The following is a 19,312-nucleotide window of genomic DNA, read 5'->3' as shown; positions in this document are numbered from 1 at the left end:
TCGTAGAATTTAATTAATAGAACAGAATTTAAATTTTTGGTATTGAAAATAGAAGAAAATTTAAATAAATCTAAATTTAAACATTTTTATAGAACTCTGTGTGTCTGGTGAAAATTAAAAAGGTACCAATACAACCTCAAAACTATGTACAAATATATAGGTTTTTTCCCTCTCAGTAACGCTTCTATGGATATATTATTCTATGGGATAGGGTATATGTATATAGGTTTGTCATTCCGTTTGTAATTTCTACATTTCTCATTTGCGACCCCACAAAGTATATAAGTATATTCTGGATCGTTATAGATAGCGAAGTCGATGTAAACCGACAAAATCGGCCCACAAATGGATGAGATATGAGGACAACCTCGATTTTTGGCCTATTTTTGATCTATATCTGGATTACTAAAGGTACGGTCACACATGGCAAATATTTACTCAAAAAAGCGTAACCACTTTTTTAAGCACAAATTTGTTTGACGTGTTTGCTCTTACAAGTGTTTTGTAAGATCAAACAGCATCAAATAAAACTAAATATTTGTTTTGTATTGTCTTAAGTAAAAGTTGTTTTTGACAATAAATAAAAGAATTTAAATATATTTCATTTAGCGGTTACGTCTTTTTCGTCAAATATTTGCCATGTGTGACCCTACCTTAAGTCTTTAATATAGACAATATGGATATCTAATGATAGATATTTCAAAGTCCATTGCAACGATGTATATAAGGCTGTAGTAAGTTGGACCTACAATGGGTCAAAATCGGGAAAACTATTTTTTGACCCGAATTTTTTTTTCATCAAAAAATTTTTTGTCATAATTTGTTTTTACAAAAAAATTTTTTTTTTAAAAAATATTAAAAATAATTTCGATTTTTTAAAAAAATTTAAAAATAAATTTTAAAAAAATTTATTTTAAAGTATAATTTGGTGAATTTGTATAAGATTCGGAACAACCCAATTACTTGTTTTAATCTATGGCTTTATTAGGAAAAATTAATATTGTTACAAAATTGTATTTGAATTCAAGTTGCGTCATATTTCTCAAAATTTCTATTTTTGGAGACTTCTAATTATGGACAATGTTGTCTATCGGCCGTTTAACAGCAGTTAACATAACTGTGGATATTATTAGTATATCTGTCGATATTATTAACATTGAATAAAAGCTTTGAGTGGATCATTGTAGAAATAGAACTTTCATGAAGCTACTGGAAGGAGGATGGCGCTGTGTATAAATAGTCGCTGAGGATGCAGTAGTTAGTCAGTTTATTATAGGTGCTGTTAGAGTTATCATCAACTGCATTCTTGTACATTATAAAGTGTAATTTTAGTGTTTGTGTATTAAAAACACATATGGTCAATAATCTCCTAATATATCACGACTCGGCAGCTCGGCGCAGGTCTCTGCTGGTTGATTACGATAACACAATAAACATAACATACAGAGTAGTATTATTTTAGGGCATTTTTTACTTGAAAAACAATAAAAACCATTGTGAAATATTACGACATTATGACAATATGACATGATAAGATACCTTGTAAATTGACCAATAGTGACTATTTAAACTGTTGTTGTGTAAATTTGAATAAATGAAGAGTTGTTACAATTTTTAAACCACTAAACTGTTTTTATTTGCAATCAAAAGCATCCGGTTTATTTAAAGGAAATAAACCACCATTTTTAAAAGGTAAAAACGTAACAATATGACTATTATTTGTGGAAACCGATGCCAATCAAGTTACTGAATTTTTCATCGTTGATCTGAGACGGCCAATAGACATTTCCAAAATTTGGTATAAGTGCTGCAAGCTTATATATCTTCAATTGGTCGCACACTAGCTGCCACATCAGCCACACTCTAGTTCGGAATGCACCGTACATCGATGATTGAATTTCTGCTAACACTTCGTTATTCTAATGTAAAGTGAAACATTTCGTAGGTATGATAATCTTAACAAATACAATTTAACAATTAACATCCTTAAACTTCTGATTTTAAATACTAATTATTTATATTAGATTAGGGTAGCACATTATAATCCATACACTACTTAGTATATTATGCTACAGGATTAACACAAGCAAGGCATCTCCCTAATATGTGTGTATATAACTAATCGAAGTTAGTTAGATATTTTGGTTGCATGCGCTTTTGTCTGTTAAATTCCTCGTTATCCACATCGCATTCGGGGTAAATTTTGTATGCATGTTGCATATAATTAGCATTAAATGTCTATATTATTTTGTTATTAAATTAATTGTGGTTTTTAAAATTATTTCAACATAAACTTGTGCAGACATTTATATATGCAATATTTATAAATATGTATGTAAAATAAACAAGCGAGTGGAAAAAAATTAATCTATTAGTTAAATATTTGGTTTTTTTGTTAAGTAATATTGGTTTAAATAGTATTAAAATGTTTTACGTTTTTTTTTTTGGTGTCGGTTAGACAATTAAACCTTTAATATTTAAATAAGTGTTTTTTTTACTGATAATATATGGAATTAAAGTACATACATATATTATTTAATACAGAAATTAAAAAATCGTGACCTTTTTAAAGAAATTTTATTTTAAATTATAGCACTGATTTAAGAGGCAAAGTAAAAAATTAAAAAAAAAAAAACAACAGTAAAGCAATGTTCATATTAGGTGCATGCTGATTCTTGAAATCAATAACGTAGGGTTTTAGACAAGTAATGTCTTCCGGAAGGAAGGTACATACATATTCTTGAAATATATAAGTGATGCAGAGCTTCTAGACAGAGAATAGCTTCCGGAAGGAAGTTGCATACACATTCTTCAAATCAGTAAAGCAGAGCTTTTAGGTTAGGAACGTCTTAAAATTGGTGGGTGGGGTATATACTGATGATGCCGATGAGTTTCGTCTATATTGGTGACATGGGGCGATAAAACCTCTCGACTACTTCCTTTCATGTCATTGTTCGGACATGAATTTAGTTCAAGACCTACGTTCATAGAAATGTCAATTTTAAAGTCATTCTTATAGATCTTGGTATCAAGATACAATTCATTGGTAATTTCTGTTTTTGACAGAATTGAGACCTCTTTGAGGACATGGAAGTTTCATTACTATGACAGCTATTAATACTGTAATTATTACTATTACTAGCTGACCCGACAGACGTTGGTCTGTCCAAGGTAAAAAATGCTTGTGTTCGATTTGTGAATTTGTGAGAAAGGGTAAAAATCAAAGACCGAAAACAACGGGTTCTCTTTCATTTCAATGGTAAATTCTCATTCGCAGCCATTTAAAAATTATTTTTTGTGATATATCACTGAGAGAGTGATTTATTCGAGAATATTTTAGGTTTGGGGTTGAGAGAAACAGAAATGTAACAAACACAAATAATCTGGATGAGTGATTTATAATTTATTTTTTTCGTAAAGGTAAGCTTATGACTTTTATTTACGAACATCAAAAATAAATCGCAAAAATGAAATTGATGCAAATCAACGCTTAAATATATAAAATTAATCAAAAAAAAAATTCTCATTTTTGTTAATCAGACTTCATCACTGGTAAAAATAGTTAAAAAGAAAAAAAACAAGTAAGAGTACTATATTCGGCCGTGCCGAATCTTAAATACCCTCCACCTAAATGTGATGGTATAAAAACTGAAATAATATAACAATTGTTAGAAAGACTAGTTTACGAAGACGATATTTTATTTCAAATGTACAAGAACTTGTATCTATTTCAGCAATTTATAACCGAAATTCCTATTAGAAAGTATGAAATTTAACAATTTATATACTTAATAATTAGATAATACGTTTGGATCAACATTTTTCCCTTTTAACCTCAAGTGAAGAAACAGAGTTTAAAAAAGGGTATACAAATATATTTAGACAAATTTCAAAATATTTGGTTGTGGGACTTATGTGGGAGATATGACCTATTATCGTTCGATTGTCATAAAATATTTTGACGTGATTTTTATGTATTTATATGAGAGCTGTGGCCAATTATGGACCAATATTCACAAAATTCAGTATTATGATTTTTGAATACAAATTACAGATCTGTGTACTATTTTGGTTTAATATATGGATGCCATGACCTATTATGGTCCTAAGTATTTGAGGGCTATTTTTGTAGAATTTCATATAAACAACGCTGTTAACAAGAGTGGACCTTATATGGGAACTATGCCGAATTATGGACCAATATTTAAAAAATCTTGTAGTACGATTCTTGGGTACAAATTACTGATCGGTGTAAAATTTTGGTTCAGTATAGATTTTTATGGATATTTGTGCAGGTTAATGTGTTTTCCTGAAGTGGTTCTTATATGGAGGTTATGACCAATTATGGGCCTATTATCATAAAATTTGGTTCATCGATTTTTGTATATATTGAATAAATTTGTTTTGAATTTCAACCTGATAACTATATTTGTAAGAAATTTATGAGGATTTTAGTGATTTTCGGGAGTGGACCTTATATGGGAGCTATGGTTAAATATGGACCGATATTCACAAAATCCAGAAGTATGATTACTGGATACAAATTACTGATCTGTGCGTAATTTCATTTTGATATCGATATGGGTTTAGTATTTTTTAAGGTTAATATCTTTTTTCGGAAATGAGCCTTATAGGGGAGCTATGACTCGGAGCAATTATCGGCCATTCTGCATAAAATTTGGTACAGTGACATAGAATTAGGTACAGAGATTTTGGTATATATGGGGATTATTTATGTCGAATTTCAACTTGATAGCGACATTTATAAGACATTTATACTTATTTAAGAGATTTTCGGAAGTGTACTTTATTTTATTTAATTATATTACTAAATTTATACTAAAATTTTGTAATATAGTTTTTTTACCACGAAACTTATTTTTGCTGAATTTTATATGGATATTCCTATTCTGTATTGGATACAAATTATTGATCTGTTCATAATTTCATTTTGATATCGATGTGTTTTAAATATTTTTTAAGGTTAATATCATTTTCGGAAATAGGCCTTATAGGGGAGCTATGACCAATTATCGGCCAATCTGCATAAAATTTGGTACAGTGATATCTACATATGTGAGTATTATTTTTGTCGAATTTTAGCATGATAAAGATATTTATAAGAGATTTATAAGTACTTAACTGATTTTCGGAAGTGGACCTTATATGGGAGCTATGGTCAAATATGGACCGATATTCACAAAATCTTGAAGTATGATTTCTAAATATAAATTACGGATCTGTGTGAAATTTTGTTTTGATATTGATATTTTTTAGATATTTATGTAGGTTATTGTGTTTTTCTGAAGTGGACCTTATATGGGAGCTATAACCAATTATCGGCTGATCTTCATAGAATTAGGTACAGCGATTTTGGTATATATAAAGATTATTTATGTAGAATTTCAACTTGATAGCGATATTTATAAGATATTTATGCCTATTTACGAGATTTTCGGAAGTGTACTTTATATGGGAGCTATGGTCAACTATAGGCCGATCCACGAACAATTTTGTAATAAATTTTTTTTTACAACGAAACTTATTTTTGCTGAATTTTATATGGATATTCCTATTCTGTAGGCATTTATAGACAATAGAACCATATTTCGGGAAGAAATTTGTATGGGGGGGGGGGGTAGAAATCATGGACCGATTCTTATAATTTTCACCAGAGTTACTTCTTTTATCATAAAAGTAACGAGTGCAAAATTTTGTGATATTAGCTGCAATATATTTACAAAAAATTTCCAAAAATTTGTGAAAATTATCAATTTTTTTTTTGAGGTTGTCCCACATTTTAATTCATAACTTTGGTTCCACTATACCGATTTCGCTGATTTTCAATACCAAACTGCTTAGGACAATAATAAACAGTTTTCTTGCAACTCTACTAAGTTTGTTTGCGAATTTTGGACGTGAGAGTGTTTTACACAGACGGACATGGCTCTATCGACTTAGAATTTCATAAGGATCAATAATATATATACTTTGTTGGGTCTCAGATGAATATTTCTCAATGTTACACACGGAATGACAAACTTATATATACCCTCATTCACCACTTATGGTGGTGGAGGGTATAATTATCTAAATCGGTGCAGCCGTTTTCCGATTTTGGATTAAACGGAAATGTGGGCGTGGTCAATTTTTCAATCCATAAAAACCTAAGTTGGACTATGACCAACATTTAAAAATAAAATTGTCTAAAGCGGTCCGTTCGTTCTCAACTGATGCAATTACCAACGAACAACATTTGATTTTTATTTATATAGATAGATAGATTTCTGTCTTTGACAGAATTGAGACTTACTTGACGACATGCAAGCTTTAGTACTACGACTGCTATTAATACTGTAACTATTACAATTATTACAATTTCCACTACTATTTTTAAACACACAAGTTAACACTACTCAAATAACCTACTCATTAATACTGACTACTTATACCATATTTATAGAAAATTTCCTCTACCTAAAAACACAAGTGCTAACTCAATTAATGCATAACATTTTTTTTTAGTTCTTTAAGAAATGAAAGTAAACATAGAAAATATAAAAGTTTTTGCTAAAAAGTCTATGATGCATACAAAAGAAGTAAGGATTCTTGGCAGGATTTCATAGAATTTTTCTTTCATTTTACTTTTTATATATTTTGCACACATAAATCGCTTTGTCTCTTTCACTCTCTCTGTGCAGCGGAGTATAGTGCAGTGTAGTGTGTGGTGATGATGATAAGTCATCTATTTTTGTTATCAAAACTTACACGCTTAATTTAAAATGTAATTTAAAACTTTTGGGATTTTTACATACACTCCCCCGTACAAACATTTGTGTATATTTGCACACCAACAGATGTAAACATATTTACACTCACAGAGAGAATATGAATATAGCATGAATGTACATTGTACAATAGGATGGCCCTTAAATTGGACTTTGATGAATTTCGATGTTCCCAAGGTCATATAAAAACCAAATGCTGAAAGTTTCGAGTTTTGGTTTAAAAAGAAATATTGGGTGTATGACTTAAAAATGCGGGATTGACAATATATGTCATATATTTTGAAATAATATATAAGTAATTATGAAGGGTGCATACCTGTCATTTATTCTCACTTCGTTTTTGAACATTATAGTGTAAACAAAAAAGTATTTTTATGCTTCGAAAATGTCGAATTTTGTGTTAACAAAGCGTTTGCTTTACTTTTTTAATTTGAAAAAAAGTACAGCTGCAGCACTCGTATTGCTCACCGTGTTATCAACATTGCACAGTTGTTTAGAAACGTTTTTTTTGGAAATACATAATTCGATATCTCGGGAACTGTTAGAGATATTTATACGAAATTTCATGTGGTTGGAGCTGAGGTTTTTTCGAGTTGATTTACGTTTGTTCAGCTTCCTAGCGCTAATAAGGGCCAGTGCGTAACCCCTCAAAATTGGTCACCTCAGGTCTAAATTTTTTTTAAAATTAATATAAATAGTTATCTCTATTAGTTGAAGAGATATTCAGGTTTATTCATTCTTTTTTTTTAATCTTTTTTTTTCGATCTTTTAATGGGGTTTTAGATATGGCGGGCCTACAGAGGGTAGAAATTTATTTTTAAAATATCAGCTATATTGACGATAAAATTCTAAACAAAATAAAAATAACTTGCTGACAGTTATCTCGTCCCTATAAAAAGTTATACGCATCAAAATTTGTAACACCTCTTATATTTCTGTAGACCACTTCGTTTATTTTCTTAATCAGCATGTATGGTCCATCCCAATGGATTTGTAGTTTTGGAGACACTCCTTTCTTACGGTGCTCAATAGTACAATCTGACCTTTGTTAAATCCTTCAGAGTTGACAGCTCGATCGTATCTGGCTTTTGTTTTGTTGTTGGGTATTTTAATCCGCCTGCTCTAGGATTCATCACTTATAGATGTCCCCTCAAATAGGTCACCCGAGTTGAACTGTGGATGCTGTCCACGACTTATGGCTGCTATGCATTGTGGACAAAATGTTATCTTAATTGGAGTTTTGCAGTTACGCTAGATGTGACCGACTTTACCGCAGCTATAACAACTGATTCTAGCCCTGCTATACTTATCATATAATGCTTTCATAACTGCCACTTTTACGGCGTTCACCATATTTCTCCTATTCTCAGGAACAAATTCAAGATCTGACATGTCGCATCTTCGCTGTGTAGAGATTATCTTGGCGGTTTCTTGTGTCAATGCGAATAAAACGGTTTCAGCAAACGATGGTTTTCGTCTGTATCGCGAAGACCTGCAGCGTCTCATTGGCTCTCTGCATTCTACCACGTAATTCCATTCGGTATAGTTATTTCATTCTTGTTTTCGCTACTATACTTACTTTGCAGTTCTGACATTATGTCTTCATAATTATTCCAGCAGCTCATTGGTACGCATTTCAGAACTATAGCTGCACTTCAAGACCAAAATCAGATCTGTAGCTTTATCTTCATTGTTCCATACATATATCTTGGCAACTGTATAAAACTGGAACTTGAACACATTAAAATATGTGCTGGCATCAAAACTAGGAGCCTTTATTCCATTGAAGATTATTAATTTTAATTTCCAGATGGAGCAATTTATTATCAACACCTTTGGCTATTACATTTTCCAAATCTGTCAGCTTTTTATCAACGACTTTTGCTTTTATTTATATGCCATTCTCTAGGTCGGAAAGCTTTTTGTCAAAGTTGCTTGTATTTCAAGATTATCAATCCTGCTGTTTATAACTTCCGAAATTTCCTGAAGTTTCTCGTTTGTGATCTAGAAATTTCTTGAAATTCTTCCTGAACTTCATCAAATTCTGCAAGAAGTTTCTCCTTGTTGCTTTTAGAAGTTTGTTGAACTTCTCTTGAATTTTCTTGAACTTCAGTAAGAAGTTTCTCGTCGTTGGTTCTAGAAGATTCGATGGCTTCTTTGAATTTTATTTCCATTATTTCATCATTGTGCTTAAAGCCATGCTGCTTGTTGTTGTATGTGTACATACCTCCATTTCTTCTTTATACTCAAATTCATAAGATCCAATGTCAATGTCATCAGCTCTTTTGCAATTCTACTTTGTTACCTGCCAATTATTTCTTGTGTTTTCCACTTTAAGCTCTTTAAAATTCACGCTTATTATTTTGCAATCCGACTTCTGACATCAATTGTTAAGTTTTTATCTTTTAAAAGCATTGGTTTATTTCCTTTAAATAACCCCGTATTCTTTTGATTGCAAATGAAAGATGTTTAGTAGTTTAAAATTGTAACAGCTCTTTATTTTTTAAATACATATACACAATACATTTAATAGTCACTTTCTTTTAATATACACACTTATATGATTTTTATACAACTTTTAATGTACAAGAATACACTTGCTGTTTCATGAATTATCTATATAACGGCCAAAACTAGAATGTTCTATTTCTAGAGCTTTTAGTTGACTTAATGTAAATGTTAGCAATTTTGGCAGTGCCATCTTCCTGCTGTTTCATGAATTATCTATATAACGGCCAAAACTAGAATGTTCTATTTCTAGAGCTTTTAGTTGACTTAATGTAAATGTTAGCAATTTTGACAGTTAATGCTGTCATACCCACAAGCAATGTTAATAACAGCGTGTTATCAACATTGTTGATAAGTAGAAGCATTGGAAATGTTTATAAACATGATGAATGTTGCAAGCAGCAGTTATAGACCGTTAAATTCAAATCGTTAATATAACTTCGTAACAATATGTTGCAAGAAAGATGGGAAAAGGTGATAGCTAACAATGGCCAATACTTTAAATAAATTTATATTGTACAAATATTTCAAAATAAAAGCTAAAAATCTGAAAAAAATCCCACATTTTTAAGTTATATTTTTAAGTTTGGCTCAAATGTTCAGCATATTTTTAGACCATGACTCCCACAAAAATTAAAAAATTGCTAAATAAGTGCCACTTTACTGTACATTGTATACTTCGTTGAAATATATTTACTTTATGTGATTTTTCTGTTCCTTTTTTTGTATTCTAGTTTTATGTTATATTTGCAATTTTACTTTATTTGGCTTTTTTTTGGAGATTCTTTTCTCGATGTTGGACGAGAATGTGTTCTGCATTCAATGGCCAAAAGCTAACAACATGTAGAAAAAAAAAGAAAAAGTTTATTTTATTTTAACATTTCCCAAAAGGACATGTTTGAGTGAACAGTGGGTGAAAGGAAAAAGGATTTAAGTAATGCTTGGTATAATTGCTAGATATTTATTACTGGAATATATTAATTATTTCCTAATGATACTGTAATGGATATATTTTTATAAAATACTACAATATGTTAATTGGCTTATACATTTCGTGAATTCAGAAGGTATCCTATCATGTCATATTGTTATAATATTCTAATATTTGAAAATATTGTTATTGCCTTTCAAGCTAAAAAGGACCTAAAATAAGACTCTGTATGCTGGGTTTATTGTGGTATCGTAACCAACCAGCAGATATCTGCGCCGAACATCTTAGAGTCGGTTAAGCCGAGCCTCCGGGTCATGAAATATTAAAACTTTATTACAATATGACATGATCGAATCGACCAAATATTACTACAAGTTTAAAACAAATACTTGTAGTAATATTTGGTCGATTCGATCATGTCATATTGCAATAAAGTTTTAATATTTCATGACCCGGAGGCTCGGCTTAACCGACTCTAAGGTGTTCGGCGCAGATATCAAACTTGATTTAATAATAATACATTTATTTTATATTCAATATTAAAATTTCTTTTGAATTTTGATACCAAAGCAATGCCTTTTCTCATCACCACCTGTACAAATAAAATATATTACAGAAAATAGAAAAAAAAAACAACAGCAACTAGCAGTAACTAGCTCCAAAAACCAACTTATAATGTTAGACCATTTGCCATAGAATGGAATTTTAAAAACATGAACGAAGTAAAAAAAAAAACAAACCGAAATTTTATATAAAATAAAAACAACTTGGATATGGAAGAGAAAAAAGGTCCTACAACAATATTTGCATATAAATTTTCATCCTTGTACTCATAGTGGTCATTGTAAAGTTCATAAACATAAATTTCATTTCTTTTAACTCTGTGTTACTTTTTCACTCTCTCTCTCGCTCTCATAAGTAAAATTTACAATTCTATGTTTGTTACTGTTTTTGTTTTTGTTGTTATATTTTCATAATCTGTTTTTTTTTCTGCTGGGCAGCAGTGTTGTTGCCTGAACTAAATTTTAGGTGGTCGACAATTGCGATTTGAAAAAATTCAACAATATTCTACAGCACATAAAAACGTCTAAAGCAAATAATTTCTAACAGCCAATTTATTATGGGTGAGCGAAAAAACTAAACAAAATAAAAACACTTTTTTCTACACAGGTTTTTCTGGAAAGAGTGTAAAAAAGTAATAATAAACAAAAAAAAAGTTTCGCTTATAAATGGTACAAAGTAAAAACCGAAAAGTTAATTGTTTAAATTTATTTACAATATGGAGTTAAAATAATTATTATTATTAGTAGGCTGTTAAAAACTAAATTAATTTTACCTTTTAAAGGATTTTGTTTTTTGTTAACTTCCGCTTTCAAAGTTCCAAAAACTGGCAAAGAAAGTAAAGAAAAGCCCTTCTTGTTCCTTTTTACTTCCTGTGTCGATAAAATGTTACGTGTCGTAATGTTTGTTTAAAGCAGCCTTTTAGGGTGGAATTAATATGTAAATCAGTTTTTTTTAGATGTTGTTCTATAAAAGGTGTTTTTGTGTTTTTAAAGATTTTTAAGATACTCTGTTTACAAATCATCCAGCTTATATTTTCTAAATAGCAATACTTAAATCAATCTGTAAGCAGACGAGTTGGGAGAGCAGCTCATACCTGGAAGCGACAACTAACAACAGTAACCATTTTTTGCCTTATTTTTGCAAACAATCTTCTTTGAAATTCTTAGTTCTTAAAATTTGTTATACATTTCTAAAAAGAAGACACGATTTCCTATACTTTGATATTAAATATATATGTCTTATATTTTCCACTAAAAATTTATGTATTCAATCAGCAATATACAGGAAATTAGCTGAATCTTGCCATTTGTAATATATTTGTCGCAACTGCATTGCTGACTACAGCATTACCAAACATGCGAGAAAAATATAGGATTAATGAGACTAATGGAAAATATACGATATACATATTATGTATATCAAGGTCCCTTCCTATATTTGCTATATACTTGTGATATGTCTACAAACAGTCGAACCCACATATCAACTTTTGCTGATGACACAGCTATACTAGACATTCATGAAAACCCCCAAGAAGCATCTGTACTCTTACAAGACCATATACTCGACATAGAAAGGTGGTTAAAACAATGGAGAATAAAAGTAATCGAGCAAAAATGTATACATCTTACATTCACATTGCGTAGAGAATCGTGCCCTCCAATCCTAATAAATAATCACATAATACCTCAACAAACTGAAGTTAAATATCTAGGTCTGCATCTAGACCGACGTCTTACCTGGAAAAAGCATATAGATACGAAATTGACTCAATTGAAGTTAAAATTACTAAAAATTTACTGGCTAATTGGTAAAAACTCGAGACTGAGTTTAGATTGCAAACTTTTGCTGTACAGCTCAATAATAAAACCCATATGGTGCTATGGAATTCAAAAAAAAAGAAAAAATTAAAATTTTCAAAATCCAATCAAATTTTGTTTTTAACAGTGTTTAAAAAGCTACGATAACTAACAAATTTTTAGCTGTTGATACAACTACTGCTTCAAAAAAGTGTATGTAGCGGTAGCAGTAGCATTTGTCTTTTTTCGTTTTCTTGTTTTTTTAAAACAACTGCTACCTTCAAAATATAAAACTCTTAACAGAGCAGTAGTAATAAAACATGAATTGTAAATGGAGTAGTAGCATAAAAATACAAATCATTGCTACTGCTCTATATCGAGTTTTAATTTTTAAGGTAGCAGTAAAGTAGCAGTTGATGCAGCAGTTAAGGTAGCAATAATAGTAGTCAAAAAAGAAAATCTTCAGTCATAACACTAAAATTGACAGAATTAAACACTGTGTGTTGTTTTTGTTTTGAGAGAGTTTGAAAGAATTATTCGATTTTATTCGTCTCAGATGTTCGTGTTGCTAAAAGAAAGATCGTGTTTTCTGTGTGTATAACAAAAAAGCCGAACTTTTGTTTACAACACGACCAACTTACACAAATATACATTCACAACAACAACACATAATATACTTTTTTGGCTGAAGATTTTTATTTTTGACTTATTTTATTGCTACCTCAACTGCTACTTAGCTGCTACTTCAACTGCTACTTAACTGCTACTTCTTCTACTACCTCAACTGCTACTTCTATTACTACTAAACTTTAAAAGTAGCAGAATTAATAAAAAACTAATGACTGCTACATCAAAACTTTTTCTTTTTTAAGGTAGCAATAGAAAATAAATTACTCTGCTACTTTTAAATTTTTCTTTTATTAGTACTACTACAACTACTGCTACCAAAATGTGAAGGTAGCAGTAGTAGTAGTAATTATTGACTCCGAGTTTTAATTAATTTTTTAACTAGACTACTTGTGTTTTTTCGTTGCTACTGCTACTTGTAGTCTAGTTTTTTAAACACTGGTTTTTAATACAAATTTGATTTTTTAGTTTTCTCAAATTAGCTATGCGATTAGAGGAAATTTGGGCTAAATTTTAAATTTATATAAAATATAGGTCTACTTCTATTTATATCCTATGCCACCATTAATGGGACGATATAATTGGTTTGTGATGATGTTCGTAACGTGCCAAAAATATTATCCTAATACCCACCTTAAAGTATACCAATCAGATAAGGATCACTTTCTGAGTCGACAGCTTTTTTTATTGTATCAAGGACGAAGCCTATTGAATTGGGTTAGAATGGGTTCATTATTTCTCCTAGCCTCGTATAACTTCTCTATCTGAAAAGAGTTAATCTCTCAAAAATATATTAATTATAGAGATATCCAAAAAATATATAAACCTAACTCTGACTACCAATTTTTGTACCGATTGTTTCATAATTTACCATAGTTCCTATATTAGGAACACTCTCGGCAATTTCATTAATTTCTAAATATTGGGTGAATGACTTAAAAATGCGGGATTTTTAGATTTTATTTTGAAACACTTGTACCTATCTTTCTGGCAACATATTGTTCATATTTTGAGGTAGTCTGACGGGTCATGGTATAAACTATAAAGCGGGTGAGGTAAAACTTTCTAACCACTTCATTCGAAATACTTTTTAACAGCTATTGCAACATGTGGCAGAACGATGTTCTTGTTTGCCCGCATTTTCTCGGCAGTTTTTGGACAATGCTTGCTTCAAACGAATCAGTTGCGTTCAGTACAGGTTCCCTGTGATGGTTTGTTTAGATTTCAGCAGCTCATAATAGATAGGATCCTTTGGCTCCCACAAAATATAGAGAATTATTTTCGAGCCATGGATATTTGGCTTTGGAGTCGATTCGGCTGGTTGGCCGAGCTTCACATACTTCCATGCAAACAAATATTTCTTTTATAGCGTTGAAGCAGCATTTCAGACATACAAAATCGTCTTTCAAGATCTCTCAGCTTCAATTCGTATAGTACCCGATTTCGCTGCTTTTTGATGAATACCGATGCTTGCAAACGTTTTGAAATTGCTGGTTGAGTAGCTCCCAATGATTTTGCAAACTCTTGTTGAGTTTGACAACAATATTCATGGAGTAATGTTTCAATTCTTGTTCTTCAATTTTTTTTTGGAATGGCCTGGGGGATCTTTGTCTTCCGTGTCAAAATCTTCAATTCTGAATCGCACAATCCATTTCTCGACACATTCACTATAGTGATATTATATATAAGCTTTGGTGAGCAATAGCTGTGCTTCTGTGGCACTTTTTTTTTCAAATTAAAGAAGTAAATAAAAACTTCCTGTATATGGCGCTTTGTTGGTACAAAATTCGACATTTTCGAAGCAAAAAAAAAAAATGTAGGTGAGAATAAATGGCTGATATGTTCCCTTCAAAATGACATACATATAAGTTATTAAAAATAAAAACCTGGTTCAAAAGATACGTCATACACCCAATATATATTGGTGGATTTTTATGAAACTACAGAAAAATATAATGAAAATATGTTGTCCAATTTTGACTACAAGTGTTAAAAGTTTAAATTAATCAAATATTCTAAAGTTCATATTTCAAACATTTCTATCAGTCAGTGTTTTTTTTACAAATATTTACTTATTTTGACTCCAAGTAATTTTCTGCAGTTTCCTTTTGTTACAGTTAGATTTGAAATATGTTCAGTAGAAAATCTCGCTCAAGATCAGTGCTTTTAGCCGCAGATTTCTAGGGGATAGATAAACAATTACACCTTTAGTTGTACTGATGGAAAAGTAAGATATCGTAAAATTAAAACTTTGAAATAAAGCTTAATCTTTATACCCAGTTGAACAATAGTGCTAAAATGTGTGAGTATCGTAAAGTACATTATAAACTAAATAAAACTGAACACTTGAGTATATATATATGTACATGAAAATAATATTTTTTTTTAAATTTGTTGTATTTATTTTAAAAGCTATGCTTTACTGGTATTGCAATCGTGTTGAGTTTGTCTATATTTTATTTATTTTTTTTTTAAACATTTTCGGAATCCCTTTTGCATTTCAATCGTTGGTATGTAACATGTATGTTAATGAATTTTACTTTTTCAGTTACAAAAACGTTTTTATGCATGATTTGTTATTATTGTTTGTTAAACTTTTAAGTTGGTTTTAGTTTTGAAGGACAACGTGGTATTGGGTAAAAAAAAAAAATAATAAATAGTAAAAGAGGTGGATGGTGGCTCTGTTTGGTATTTAATGTCTATATAACGGTATTGTTAATAAAAATTAAAAAAAAAAATTTCAAAAAAGACAAAGTTTAAATTTGTAAAGCAAAGTATTCTAGTATTTAATTCCTTTCGAACTTAAATGTTTGTCCTGACTAATTTTACTCCTTAATGATTATACTTAAATTCTATAGAATACTTATTTTCTATACACATCTCATTAACCATACTCTAAATCACCAAATGAATACCTTATTATACTTATTCTAAGTGAGAATAAATAATTTGTTTTCCTCTTACCCCCACTCCTACCCAAAAACTAAATAAATAAAATTAAATAAGACTTCTTTTCCACCTAACAAACTATTTGCTGCATTCAAACATTTGCTTCACATTCACACAATATATTTTCCTCCTTAAAACACTCTCATACAAGGGTACTTGTTTACAAACAATATAATACATTTTTATCTTCCGTTGATGATTTCAACATAATTGTATCTCAATAGAATTCGATTCAAAACATTATTATTCCACCTTCATTCCACACATTTCCGTACTCATGCCTCAAAACCAGAAATGACTCTGCATGTCCATGTCCATGTGTTTGTAACATTAAGAGACTTGTGTTTTATGGCCAACAAAATAGACATGTATGTCTCCATGCATATCGAGGATTATATTTAATGCCAGTACAAATAAGTATTGAAAAAAAAGAATCCCCTCCATAACATCTCTACCATTAACAATAACAACGACAACATTACATTTCCCAGCATGGTGATGATTATGGTAAAGCAATGATATAGTACATGAGTATATATGGATGTTTATACTTTCATGTAGCCTTTCGAAGGTCTTTAGGAAGGCCTCTTTACAGCATATTTTGGGGACACAAGGTCACCGAGTTCCATTTTAGAAGGAGATGCAAAGAAAAGAAGCCATTTCCAATTGTATTTCATTTTTTCAATTAAATTTCAGAATTTTCTAATTGAATTTCAGAATATTTCAATTAAATTTCAGAATTTTCCATTTATATTTCAGAATTTTTCATTTATATTTCAGAATTTTCTAATTGAATTTCAGAATATTCCAATTAAATTTCAGAATTTTCCATTTAAATTTCAGAATTTTCCAATTACATTTCAGAAATTTTCAATTAAATTTCAGAATTTTTCAATTAAATTTCAGAAGTTTCTAAATGAATTTCAGAATATTCCATTTAAATTTCAGAATTTTTCATTTATATTTCAAAATTTTCCATTTATATTTAAGAATATTATTTAAATTAAATTCAGAATTTTTCATTTATATTTAAGAAATTTCTAATTGTAGTTCAGAAATTTCCAATTGTATTTCAGAATTTTCCAATTATTTTTCAGAAATTTCTAATAGCAATACCAATGGAAATTTCTGAAATACATACAAATAGAAATTTCTGAAAAAATCCTATTATAGTAAGAATTGTGCTAAATTTCCCAATTATTGATAAATTCACTGACATTTATTGTTGGAGGATAAGATAGTTCCCATGCGCATTTCACTGATTGCTTAGGCCAGATCATCAGGAAACGTTTTCCCAAAAGGCTTTAGAAAAACTAAAGATATTATACAAATCAAGCTATAGAGTGAATGAGTATTACAGACACTCAAGCTTTATTCGTAAAAATATCAAAGGTTAAACAAAACTCCAACAATAAACAGCGAGTTTATCTTTTCTTACATTTCCTCTACAATTGTTTGGTTTTTTTCCGACTCAAACTGTAGTTGTAAGTGGGTAAATTCTGAAATATAATTAGAAACTTTTTAAGTATAAATAAAAAATTATGAAATACAAATGACAATTTCTGATATTTTATTGCAATTTTCTGAAATACAATTAGAAACTTTAGAAATACAATTGAAAATGGTGTAGAACAATTTCTGAGCAGAGTAGAATGATTATTGAATTTTTTACATAGCGTTAATAGGTCTTTTATAAGGCCTGCTAAGTTAAGCCCTATCAATTTTTCCGCTGGTTATTATGTCCATGCACAGAAATACATGAATTTCATGGGTTTGCATGTGTCCATGCATATTGTTGGAAGGTAATAGCATTCAGTTGTAACAAAATTACATGCAGAGTACAAATAATACAAGTATATAAATAGTCAATCTAGGTCGACCTTAAGCGAGTCTTCTTTTGTTGAACAAAAACAATATTCACACATGGACTCAGGACATATTCACTCAGAAGACCTACGGAAGCACTTTCAAATATAAGATAGTAACTAAAGTAAGAGTGTCATATTCGGCTGTGCCTAATCATATATACCCACCAGCTATATAATAGGGACACCGATTGTCCTAAGTTTTATATAAACACTTTTATCTGTTTCACTCGATTTGGTTAGTTTCACATTTCCTATTACTAGAATATATCGCTGGTAAATTTCACATTGCTAGATGATAATGTATTTTCCGAATGTGGGCCTTATATAGGAGCTATGTATAAATATGGATCGATAGTTACAAAACTCAGTAGTAAGATACATATATCTGTACTCGAAACAAATTTGTTTTAATTGTTTAATTTTATCATATCAATATTGATGTATGTAATGTATTTTGTGTATATTGGCCTTATATGGGAGCTACAATTTTGTGTTTTATATGGGATATATGGCCAATTATGAACTGATCGTCACAAAAGCCAATAGTTCGATATCGATATTTAAAAGATTTTTAATTAGGTTAATAAGATTTTCGGAAGTGCTCCTAAAACTAGGCTACTACATGAGGATTATTGATGTCGAATTTAAAAGATTTATGCAGATATGGACCGATATACACAAAATCAAGCTGTACGGCGATTTCGTATTTTCAGAATATTGTATGGATATTGCTAATCTATAGGCATTTATGAACCATACAGTCATATTCTGGGCTGGTATAAATCATAGAGCAATTCTTGTTATTTTCCACAGTGCATGTTCTTTTATCAAAAGAACAATGAACAATTTCGTGATAATGTAATTATTTTGTAATTGTAATTATTTATAATTATAAATTTCATCCCCCTTAGTACTTAAACAGACAGAATGACGGTCAGACGGATGGACAGACATAGCTAGATCATGAACATGGAATATATATATTTTGTGGCTCTGCGATAAATATTTTGATGTGATACAAACAGAGTAAGAATATGTATCAATATCAGTATATTTAAATTGTGTCTTTATAATAGAAGTCAAATATATTTTTTGCAATAGCACCTTGATCCAATGGTATTTTCCAATTTTGCTAAAATCGGATAAATAACAATATGCAACAAATGAAGACTTATGGAAAAACACACAAAACCCTGTACTCAGTTTGTCTATTTTTGTGACCAATTTTTTTTTTATTGGCCCCCTAGAGATTCTGAAATTCAGTGGGCCCTCAAAAAA

This window comes from Calliphora vicina, chromosome 2, assembly GCF_958450345.1.
Source record: "Calliphora vicina chromosome 2, idCalVici1.1, whole genome shotgun sequence".
Taxonomy (NCBI): domain Eukaryota; kingdom Metazoa; phylum Arthropoda; class Insecta; order Diptera; family Calliphoridae; genus Calliphora; species Calliphora vicina.
The sequence above is the reverse complement of the archived record's forward strand: the minus strand, read 5'-3'. Positions refer to the sequence as shown.